The sequence below is a fragment of the Octopus sinensis genome, linkage group LG18 (genome assembly GCF_006345805.1).
Source record: "Octopus sinensis linkage group LG18, ASM634580v1, whole genome shotgun sequence".
Taxonomy (NCBI): domain Eukaryota; kingdom Metazoa; phylum Mollusca; class Cephalopoda; order Octopoda; family Octopodidae; genus Octopus; species Octopus sinensis.
Window position 1 is genome coordinate 17,531,439 of NC_043014.1, and position 12,205 is coordinate 17,543,643.

The 12,205-nt window shown below is 61.3% G+C and overlaps 1 non-coding gene and 1 pseudogene across 1 annotated transcript; both read left to right on the forward strand.

Moving 5' to 3' along the window:
• Positions 1–266: 266 nt before the first annotated feature.
• On the forward strand, positions 267–425 carry LOC115221864. Its single transcript, XR_003882668.1, has one exon. It is a non-coding gene; the product is annotated as a 5.8S ribosomal RNA (ribosomal RNA).
• Positions 426–913: 488 nt separating this feature from the next.
• Positions 914–10,397, forward strand: LOC115221852 (annotated as a pseudogene).
• Positions 10,398–12,205: the final 1,808 nt, after the last annotated feature.

A 12,205-nucleotide genomic window follows, 5' to 3' on the forward strand; every position in this document is an offset into this window, starting at 1 on the left:
CCTGCCGGCGTCGGCCCGCCCTCATGGCGCTCGGACGACGGGGCTTGCACGCTTTGCGAGCTCCATGACCATTTCTCTCTTCCTTCCTGCCTCGCCGTCGGCGTCGGCAGTGGCGCGCTTCGTTCCGCTGTCGACGCCTTCGAATCTCATTTTATTTTTTTCCGTCGCGCGGCGCCGGCCTCCTGTCGGGGGCCGCTGCCGCTTTTTTTTTTTTTTTTTTTTTCCTTTCCGTACGTCTAGCGCGTAGTAGTAGCAAATATTACCGAAACCCTGGACGGGGGATCACTCGGCTCGTCCGTCGATGAAGAGCGCGGCTATCCGCGTGAACTGATGCGAATTGCAGGACTCAGTGAACATCGACACCTCGAACGCACATTGCGGCCCCGGGATCCTATCGTCCCGGGGCCCCGTCCGGTCGAGAGGCGGTCAAGACACGAAAACGCAGTCCGCCGCGGCCGTTGGCTGCGGCGGGGAGTCGGGAGTCGCAGGAAAGGGCGGCGCTCGCCGCGAGGCCCGCAAGTTATCTCGCGCGCGAGCCGCCGCCGCTCGATCGTCCGTCTCCCGTAATGCCAGACCGTCATCGTTGCGAAGCGCTGTTGCGGAGGAGGGAGGGAGCCCGCCGAAGTGCGGAAGCAGTGGAGTAAGGGATCGCAGTAGTAGTAGGAGGAGGAACGACGCGGCGAGTCCCCTCGTCGCGTCCGCGCCTTCTTCCTCTGCGTTCCTCTCCGAGCGACCGCCGCCCTCCGTCGCTGCCGCCGCAGCCGCCGCCGTCTCGTCTTTCGGCGTTCGCTCTGTGGGAATATCTCTTTCGTGCGAGCGTTCGTGCCGATCGACAGCGGTGGTGTGCGCGCCGGTAGTTAGCAAGCAGCAGCAGCCGTCTCATTTGCAGCGTCTCCTTTTTTTTTATTCACGCTGCCCTCGACTCGGACGCGATTACCCGCCGAACTTAAGCATATCGCTAAGCGGAGGAAAAGAAACCAACCGGGATTCCCTAAGTAACGGCGAGTGAACCGGGAGAAGCCCAACGCCGAATCTCGTCGGCCGCGCCGGTCGTCGAGAGCTGTGGCGCAAGGGTCGTACACGGTCGATCGTTTCGCCCGGCTAGGTTCGGAGTCCCCTCGATCGGGGCTGCCCAGAGCGGGTGCCAGGCCCATTCGGAGCCGGCGGCGATCGGCGGTGTTCATCGGCCCGAGAGTCGGGTTGCTTGGGAACGCAGCCCAAAGCGGGTGGTAAGCTCCATCCAAGGCTAAATACGGGGACGAGTCCGATAGCCGACAAGTACCGCGAGGGAAAGTTGAAAAGAACTTTGGAGAGAGAGTTCAAGAGACCGTGAAACCGCCCAGGGGTAAACGGGTAGGACCGCTCACCGCGATCGCGAGGGGACTCAGTCCGCTGCTTCACGCCGAGGCGCCGTCGTCGCCGACGAACGCGCCGGTGGCGGCCGCTCGTTCCGCGGGCGGTCGTCTGCCGCCTCGTCGGCGTTCGATTCCCGGGGCGCCGGCATCGGACGCACTTCCCCTCCGATCCGTCGTCGCGACCCGTTTCCCGTCGGGCCGGTAGGCGCGCGGCGTCCGCAGGTCGCAGACGAGAGCCCCGTCGCCGCCGCGCAAGCGGCGGTCGGTGGGATCCACGCGCTCTTCTCGACCGGGCCCGTCGCTCCACGTAAAGCGCAGGCACGGCTAACCGACGGAGACGGGCAAACGCACCTCGCCCTTAGCACGAACGACGCAGCGAGTCGCGCGCGGCCTCTTCGCGGAGGTCGCGAGCGACGCGGCCGCCCGCGCGCCGCGACCGCGCGGAAACCCCTCGCAAGGGGGGCGACGCGCGTCGCGGTCGCGGGACACCTTCCGCCCGAAAAGCCGCCCGCTGCCGCCGGTCAGCGACGAGCATCGGCAACCTACCCGACCCGTCTTGAAACACGGACCGAGGAGTCCCAGTCGACTGCGAGTCGTTGGAGCCTTTCACTTCGCGAACTCCGACGGCACAGCGAAAGCGAGAACGTGACACGACGTCGCCGTCTCGCTTCTGGCGGGACGGCGCTTCGAAGCATCGTTCCCGGGTCGGGTCCGCGCGTTCGCCGCGACGCTCGCGCGTCCTCCGGCGTTCCCGCTCCGACTCAGGTGTAGCAGGCGGCCGGGGACCCGAAAGATGGCGATCCACGCCCGGTCGGGACGAAGCCAGAGGAAACTCTGGTGGAAGTCCGAAGCGCCTCTGACGTGCAAATCGATCGTCGGAACCGGGTGTAGGGGCGAAAGACCAATCGAGCCGTCTAGTAGCTGGTTCCCTCCGAAGTTTCCCTCAGGATAGCTGGCGCCAGCGGGAGAACGACACGCAATTCCGTCCGGTAAAGCGAACGACTGGAGGCCCCGGGGACGTTGACGGCCTCGATCTACTCTCGAACTCGGAACGGGCGAAACGGGCCGCTCCTCTCCCGATCGGAGGCGGCCGCCGTTATGCGACGACGAATGCACGGTGCCAAGTGGGCCACTTTTGGTAAGCAGAACTGGTGATGTGGGATGAACCGAACGTCCGGCTAAGGTGCCCTACGCTTCGCCCATTAGATCCCCGAAAGGGTGTCGGTCGATATAGACAGCAGGACGGTGGCCACGGAAGTCGGAATCCGCTCAGGAGTGTGTAACAACTTACCTGCCGAATCGACCGGCCCCGAAAATGGATGGCGCTGGAGCGAGCGACCGATGCCGGACCGGCCGGGCGACAGGTTGCGCGATCGCCGGCGAGGCGACTTTCCGATGCCCGGTCGAGTAGGAGGGCGCCGCGGCGTGCATGGAAGCCGCGGGCGCGAGCCCGGGTGAAGCCGACCGCGGGTGCAGATCTCGGTGGTAGTAGCAAATATTCGAACGAGACCTTCGAAGACCGAAGTGGAGAAGGGTTCCGTGCCAACGGCGGTCGAGCACGGGTCAGTCGGTCCTAAGAAGCGGGCGAAAGCTTCCACGAAAGGCGCCGGATCCGTCGTTTAGAAAGAAAAGAACTGCTCTCTTGCGCGCGGTTCTTCGATATCAGTACGCGGCCGGCCTCGCATCGAAAGGGAATCGGGTTAATATTCCCGAACCCGAACTCGGAGAGTGCCCGTCCGTCGGCGGGAACGCGGCGTGCTCTTCCTAGCAGCGCGTCCGTCGTCGAAGCCGGCGGCCGGGCGAAGCAGCGGCAACGCAAGCGAGCCCGGAGACGTTGCCGGGAGCCCCGGGAAGAGTTCTCTCTTCTTCGTAAAGGACCGCGTCCGTGGAATCGGCTCGTCCGGAGATACGGATATGGTACCTGTAGAGCGCCGCGTCTCGGGCGGCGTCCGGTGCGCTCTCGGCGGCCCTGGAAAATCCGGGTCCGTAACGAATCGCAGCTCTCGAGTCGGTCCGTACCCACCATCCGCAGCAGGTCTCCAAGGTGTACAGCCTCTCGTCGATAGCGCCAATGTAGGTAAGGGAAGTCGGCAAAATGGATCCGTACCTTCGGAAGAAGGATTGGCTCCGAGGACCGGGTCGGTCGGGCCGTGTGTGTCGCCTCGCTCCCGCGCGGCCGCGTCGCCGTTCGCTCGGCGTCGCGCCGCCGGGCGCCGGAACACGTCTTCACGCGAAGCGGCGGACCGGTACGGGGCTGTAGCGTTGGCGTCGGACTCGGCATCCCGGTGCGCCCCATTTTTCCGGCGGTCGTCGCGGCGTCGGCGGGCAACCCGCCGCGCGCCGGTGCGCGGTCGCGCCTTCGGTCAACGCGGGTCGGCTTCTACGCGCGCGTTCTTTCCTTCCGCTGCGCTTCGTTCCGTCGCGTGCCGCCGCCGCCTACGGACCTCCCGGTCCGGAAAGCGCGCGCGCGCGGCCGGGGCGTCGTCGCGGTTGTCGGATCCGCGCGCGCGGCCTTCTCGCGCGTCGGCGTACCGCGCCTCCCGGCGCGTGCGCGGGCCGTCGTTCGTTGCGGTGGCTCGGTTTCATACGGGGCGCCCGGGGCGTAGTGGGCGCGAACAAAACGGCTCCACACCCGGGACGCCGTGGAGCGACACGGCTTCGGGCTCGCCGTCGCGTCGGTGCGCGCGCGGCCCGGCTCCGCAAGGGGTCGCGGTCGTCGTCGCGCACCGCGACGCGCGGCAGGCGTTCGGCCGGCGGCGAACGGTCGACTCGGAACTGGTACGGACCGGGGGAATCCGACTGTCTAATTAAAACAGAGCATCGCGTAGCCGGCCGAGCCGCACAGACGCGATGTGATTTCTGCCCAGTGCTCTGAATGTCAAAGTGAAGAAATTCAACCAAGCGCGGGTAAACGGCGGGAGTAACTATGACTCTCTTAAGGGTTGCTGCCTTGTCGTGGCAAGAGAGCTTACGTCCGTGGTGGGAGCTATGTCGTGCGGGGTAGTGAAACCCCAGCAGGTTCAACCATGCCGAACTGGTCACATCGCATTGGACTAACGAAAGCAGCCCAATCTCCCTGACCGAACCGAACTAGGTGGGAGACTTCGTTGATTCTGGGGCGGTTATTAAGGGCGGGACTCCGGTCCCCACTCCTATGTATGGCAAACCCGTGCGTGCTTATAACTAATGATCACTCCTTGGGGGACCCCTACGCGCTGGGGGTTGGGGTGCTCCGGCAGTCTGCCTGTAAATCTGGCTCGAGCCACGGAGATACGGTCGAAAACAATATGCAGAACAAAAACTCAAATACCATACGGGAGTCAGGCCCCGTTAAACTGGCGGTATCGAGGTCCCGGGAAGGGCCTCAATATCAGTTACGGCATGGGACCCACCTATGCCGTGGCGAAAGGCTACTTCTCCCTGAGGTAAGCATTAGGTCTAGCCGTCCTCAGCGTAATAAGGTAGACCCACGGATCAAGTACAACACAACTGGCTTTAAATCGCTTACGGTCTCTAGGGATAGACCGGGTCGCTTTGTCCTGGAATGCGCGTTCCACACGATGGTTCTTCGGGGTGACCAACTCCCGCCGGAACTAGCGGCGGACCACGACGCTCTCACCGGCCTTCCCCTGTCCGTCCCTCCTCGCTCTTCTGAGGACGGAGCGCCCGTGGGGGTGGCAGTTGATAGCGGCGAGGCCTGCATACCGTCGGCCGATGCGTTCGCCCTGGAGATTCCATGTGCGTCGGTATCCATTGCGTGTCCACTTTGTCCCAGACACTTCTCAAGCCCTCTCGAATGGGGGCTCCACGTGCAGAACAGGCATACCCGTAAGCCTGTCTACAGATGCAGCCGCTGCGGTCATGAAAGCGGACACCTCCACTCGGTGAGGTGTCACGTAGCAAAGTGCAAGGGGAACGCGGTTCCAACGGCACTTGAGCCTGAGCAGCTCGCCCATAAATGTGATTGGTGCAGCCAAGCATTCCGCACGGCTTCGGGGCTGTCACAGCACATTAGGCATAAACACCCTGTGCAGGCGAACAGGCGCAGGATAGAGAGCCGCTTGAAGGATATAACACGCAAAAGAGAGAAACGGGCTCGTCTCGCACGTACCTCAGGGCGGACGTCGCGAGGCTGCTGGACAGAGGAGGAAATCGATATTCTCCTAACGAAGGAAAAAGAACTGCTTGAGACGGGGTGTAAAAAGATCAACATGGGGATAGCCCCCTGGCTATCAAACAAAACGGCAAAACAGATCAGTGACAAGCGTTGCGATCTGCGTAAAGCCCGTAAAAAAGTCCCAAAAGCCCCCGCCTCGAGGCAAAGCGAACCGACCGTGAATAGTACGGCACAGCCCGCAGTCTCAGACTGGCGGGAGTCGTTCTATGAGGCCGCATCACCAGGTCACTCGACATGGGCAGCAACCTTCGCGGACTGCCTCTTGGCACTCAGCGAGGACTGCTCGGAGTTGAACTGGTCGGAATTCGAGAATCGTGTGGAGGAATGGGTGGAACACATGGCATCACGCCGAGTAAGCGCTCGTGAAAGGATAAGGCGGACCACCCCTGGAACTGGGCCAGTAAAACAGCGAACCGATAATGGATCAAGACCACCAGATCAGCGAACCGATAAAGGATCAAGACCACCAGCTCGACGCGCAAAAGTACAACGATATGCGCGATTCCAGCGACTATTCGCTCTCAACAGGAAAAAGCTTATGGCAGTGATACTAGGCGAAGACCTAGGGGGCGAGTGCCCCGTCCCGATGAGCGACGTTGAGGCGCTCTACCGGGACAGGCTCTCCCGCCCGGGGCCAGAGGTCGACCTAAGCGCATATCCGTCCTCCTCCTCAGTGGACAACACTTCCATATTGTGCCCGTTCACCATGGAGGAGCTAAAGATAGCCCGCAGGCGCATGGACCCGGCCTCAGCCGCCGGCCCCGACGGCCTGACACCTCGCGAAGTCAGGGCAGTCGACCCCGCAGTCCTTGCCAACATGTTGAACTGCCTGTTGCTTACGGGACGCGTTCCGAGGATCCTGTTGCGTGGCAGGTCGATCCTCCTTCGAAAGAAGGCAGGAAGCCCGAATGACCTTGCCAACTGGCGGCCGCTCACCATCTGTTCCGCGGTCTACCGACTATACACGAAGGTGCTCGCTGCCAGGATGCTTCAGGCCACGCCCCTCAACCCCTCCCAGCGCGGCTTCATTAGGGCCGACGGATGCGGCGAGAATAACTTTCTCCTCCGCCGGCTTCTGGACCATGCCAGGGGGGCAACGCATGCCCGCCCAAAACTCCCGGGGCTAGAAATAGCCTTCCTGGATCTAGCCAAAGCTTTCGACACGGTCTCGCATTCTCTCATCTTTGCAGGCATGAGAAGGCTCGGCTACGATAACCACCTGATCAGACTTGTGGGACAGCTCTACGAGGGCTCGACCACTACGTTCACGATTGGGTCAGAGAGCAGCACGCCGATCGAGATCAGGCGTGGTGTCCGGCAGGGCGACGCCCTATCACCGCTCCTATTCAACATCGCGACCGACCCGCTGCTGGGAGCCCTGCCCGCCGATATGGGCCTCCAGATCTGCGGTGCGGTCATGGCGGGCCTCGCGTATGCGGACGACATGGTGCTAGTTTCCGGCTCGAGCCGGGGACTTCAGAGCCTCCTCGACTGTTGCTCAGAGTTCTACCACGCGGTTGGACTCTCCATTAATGTCTCCAAATGTGCGTGGTTCTCCATCCGGAATTGGGGAAAGTCGTTCCTGGTGAATGTGACTTCGACACCAAAGCTCGATGGTTGCCCATTACCACGAGTAGAACCAGATGAGAGCGTACGGTACCTAGGGGTAAAAGCTCTCCCCTGGTCGACACAGAACAGAGAGACATCGGTAGAGACCGTTACCCGATGTCTAGACAATATATGTCGGGCTTCGCTAAAGCCCCGACAAAAGTTCACGATGTTACAGCAGTATTATCTGCCGAGTTTGTTTTATGGACTAACGCAAGCAATACCACCCAAAGTAACACTGGATAAACTCGATATGGCTATAAGAGGTGGGGCGCGTAGGATGCTCCATCTCCCTGATTCAACGTCAAAAAGCTTCCTGTATAGCGCCAGAAAGGACGGGGGCCTTAGCCTCTGTCAACTAGCGCGCGCTATTCCTAAAAACGTGATTCGCAGGAATCAGCGTTTATTAGATTCTGACTATGATGCTGTTCGAACGATAGCTAAGGCGGCCCGGCTCGCCATTGAGAATGATGAGCTCGCCGCTCTATACGATCTACCGTCTGTCCCAAACGATGGCAACCCATATGCCCCGGACCTCCGCCTCACCCACGCCAAGAGGTGGCAATCGCAACCGGTCCAGGGTGTCTGTGCTGCTGCCTTCAAATCGGACCAGATCGGTAATAGCTGGATGACGCGACCGGGCGGGATTTCTGAGGAATGCTACTTGGGGATACTTAAGATGCGGACCAATACGTTTCCCACCCGCGAATGCCTCACTCGGGGAGGCCGAGGCGATAACATCTGCAGGAAGTGCAATAGCGCGTCAGAGACGATCTCCCACATCAGTGGTCAGTGCTCACGCCTCAAAACGCAGAGGCTGGCCAGGCACAACCGAATATGCCGGCTGGTGGCGAGAGAGGCCGAACGGTATGGATGGATGACCGGTTGGGAACCGGTCTATAGATTATCCGGATGCAGATTGATCCCGGATCTTGTATTCCGTAACTCGAGCGAAGTAGTCGTCATGGACGTGACCGTAAGATATGAGCAAGACAAGGCGCTGAGGGACGCCGCACGAGAGAAGGAAAGGAAGTACCGGCCGCTGATACCATTCCTCCATAAGGAACTGGGTCTACCGGTACGAGTGTTTGGTTGTCCGATAGGAGCCTGCGGCGCTTGGTGCGCCGAGGCCGAAGAGGCGCTTGCCGCGCTACGTATTATGGATAAGCGCTTCATGCGTCTACTAAGCAGAACCGCGATGCTCTGCACATACAATATGTTGAGGAGCTAACCCGGTTAGCCACACTAAAGAGTTATACAGAGGGGCTGATGGCGAGGGACGACTGGACCCGCCATCCAGTACGTGAGCCAGTCACACAAAATATGACCTTCCTACCCGGCTAGGACACTCCCATGTGGATCCACTCGGATCGGGAGACCCCGTTGAAATTATTTGGATCGGGGGTACACGAACAAGCCTCTTGATCCGATCCCAACGGGTGAGAGCATGATGTGTGCATGACTGACCCACCCCGCCAGTTGCGGCAATAGCCAGTTGCAGGCAACCACGGGTCCAGCCACCACACCACTGATGTCTTTCGCCCTGCGGGGACGGGCCATTAGACAGTGGAAACGACGCCGCCGACTGAAGTCTGGCTCAGAGAATTAGATCACTGGCCAAGGCAGTGCGGGATGATATCGGAGGGACAGCGCGCGCGTCACTATGATCGGGCGTGTGTGGGACCACCCACATGAAACAATAGGGAATGATTCCGGGATTAATTTCCGCTAGTACTGGTAGCCAAATGCCTCGTCATCTAATTAGTGACGCGCATGAACGGATCAACGAGATTCCCACTGTCCCTATCTACTGTCTAGCGAAACCACAGCCAAGGGAACGGGCTTGGACGGATCGGCGGGGAAAGAAGACCCTGTTGAGCTTGACTCTAGTCCGGTTTTGTGAGGGCACACGGTAGGCGTAGCATAGGCGGTAGCATTCGCGTTGCCCCGCGCCGGGCGTCGCCGTCACCGGCGGCGCGCTGGCGTGCTGTTCGTTGTCCGCGCCGTCGCGCGCCTCGCGCGGCGGTCGGTTTCGTCGGTGCGCCGTGGGCGCCGTCGGCTAAGCGCGTTCGACGTCGGGGTGTCGCGCGCGTTTGCGACGATGAAAAACCGCCACTTCCGTAGTTTCCTCGCTCACTCGATGGAGAAGGGATCGGGCCGTCGCCGAGCGGTGGTTCATTATCTGGTGCGAAGCGCGCGGTGCATGTCGAGCGCCTTTGCGGGCGCCGGCGCAGCCGATGCGCGACCCTTAGTCGAGAACAGTGTCGGTCGGGGAGTTTGACTGGGGCGGTACGTCTGTCAAACGGTAACGCAGGTGTCCCAAGGCGAGCTCAGCGTGGACGGAAACCCACACGTCGAGCAAAAGGGCCAAAAGCTCGCTCGATCTCGATTTTCAGTACGAATACGGACCGCGAAAGCGTGGCCATCGATTCTTTCCGAATTACGCGGCGAGCTATGCGTCCGCCGAGAGGTGTCAGAAAAGTTACACAGGGATAACTGGCTTGTGGCGGCCAAGCGTTCGCAGCGACGTCGCTTTTTGATCCTTCGATGTCGGCTATTCCTATCATTGCGAAGCAGAATTCGCAAAGCGTTGGATTGTTCACCCACTAACAGGGAACGTGAGCTGGGTTTAGACCGTCGTGAGGACAGGTTAGTTTTATCCTACCGATGCATCGCGCGTACGCGGCGCCCCGAGTCGCGTCGGGGTATCGGCGTGCGGTCGAGGCGGCGGCGGCGCTCGCGCGTCCGTCCGTCCTGGCCGTGCCGCCGGCGTTTCTCCGGCCGACCTTAGGCGGGCGTCGGCAACGTCAACTCGGCTACGGCTATCCGTCCAGTACGAGAGGAACCGCGGGATCAGAGCAACGGTTGCGCGCTCGCTCGATAGAGCGGTGGGGCCAGGCTGCCTGAGCGATAACGGCTGAACGCCTCTAAGCCGGAACCGTAGCCGGACCCGAGTTGTTTTCCAAAAGCGTCTCAACCTCAAGGCGCATGCCTTAGCTCGGCGTTCGCCGTCCGCCCGTCGCGTTCGCGCGGCGAGCGGCAGCGTCGCCGGCGGAATTGCCATTCGGGGACGCGGCGGCGGCCGCGGCGTTCGCGCCTGGTCGTCTGCTCGTCGTCCCGCCCCGACTAGTTCGAAGAGATCGAGACGAAAGGGATCGCTTGCATACGACCCGACTTGCCGTTCGGAGTGACGTGCTTAGTAGAGCAGCTACCACACTGCGATCTATTGAGTCTTTCTCGCGAACGACACGATCCGCCCCTTCGAGGCGGGAGAAGCGGGAGGAGGTGAGGAAAAGATGGCGAAATTGTTGCGGCTCGGAGTCGGAGGAGTTACGAAGTGTTCGTTGCGTTGCGTTGCGTTGTTTTGTGGTCTCGTCTGTCTCGTCTCGTCTTGTCTGCGTCGAACGACTCGGCGCGCGGTAATAGTCGTCGTCGCCGTAACCGCCTTCGTCTCGGCTTGGCAGCGCGCATCGGTTGGCAGCGCGCATCGGCTTGGCAGCGCGCATCGGTTGGCAGCGGCGCATAGGCTGCAGCGCGCGCTCCGTTGCGGGTTCGTTTAGGAGAAGGGGAAGAAAACGGAACCTCCTGCTTAGTGCGCGAGTAGACGGGGTTTGCGCGCTCAGCATGCAGCGCCCATTTCGAACGTAACTTTCTGAACCGCCGACAGTCGTCGCTCGTCGGCGTCCGGGTCGGTCCCCGGTCTCGCGGCGGAGCGAAGTACGACCTCTCAGTGGAACACCGCGATGGCCTTGTTGTCGAAGCGGGACTTCTGGGCATCGTCGTCCGATTGTAGGCGCCGCGTGAACGGATCGAAGGCGAGTAGAGTGTCCCTATTACTGTCTAGCGAATGCAGAGCCGAGGGTACGGGCCTTGAAGAAGTTCTCGGTATCGAGCGCGGGTAAACGGCGGGAGTAACTTGGACTCTCTCAGGTGAACGGATCGAAGGCGACGAGGATGTTGCCGCTATCCCTATCTACTACTGTCTAGCGATAAGCAGAGCGTGAGTTACGACGAAGACCACGAGTGTGTGTGTCCGTGTGTATCCACGCGCATCGAAGCGGCGATTTCACTTGAAGAGTTCTCGGTCGAGTGCACGAGTCGAAAGAGTTATGCGGCCGGTCGATTGCCGGGGAGTAAGTCTGAGTTACGACGAAGACACGAGTGTGTGTGTCCGTGTGTTATCCACGCGCATCGAAGCGGCGATTTCACTTGAGAGAGTCTCGGCGAGCTCCCGGTCGAGTGCACGAGTCGAAAGAGTTATGCGGCGGTCGATTGCCGGGGAGTAGTCTGAGTTACGACGAAGGACCACGAGTGTGGTGTCCGTGTGTTATCACGCGCATCGAAGCGGCGATTTCACTTGAGAGAGTTCTCGGTCGAGTGCACGAGTCGAAAGAGTTATGCGGCCGGTCGATTGCCGGGGAGTAAGTCTGAGTTACGACGAAGACCACGAGTGTGGGTGTCCGTGTGTTATCCACGTGCCCGAAATCGAAAGAACGAAACTCGAGAGTGCGGTCTCGCCCACCGTACGAGTGGACGTAGCCGCGACCGATTGTCGCGAGGTGCGGCCGATCGAGCGGGGACGCGGTCCGTCCCGTAAATTCCCGAAAGATGACAAACTGCGGCCAGGTGCATGCAACGGCCGATAGCGGCGGCCAATGCGCCCGCCTTCTACCGCCTCGTCCGGTTCCAGTCCCGCCGCGCGACCGCGAGGTTCAAGCGGGGCTCGAGCCGAAAAGTGCGCTTCCGCCCACTTACGCGTGGACGTAGGCGCGATCGATGCCGTCAGTACGGAGTGAGTGGCGATATGCACCGGGCGAAAACAGCGACGTGGTCCGACCCGCGAGTTTTAGGGAGGTGCTCGGGACCGTAAGCAAACGGATCGGCCCCGGCTGGACAGTCACGCTCTAGGTGCCGTCGAAACCCAGAGGGGTCAAGACATATTGAGGGCTTGCAGTCGGCAGGTTCATGCCTCGGGACCGTTCGGCAGGATGCCAGAGACGTCAGCCTACGACGCCGTCAGCCCGGCGGGCGCCGCCGCCTTCGCGCCGCCTCGCTTTCTCCCCCG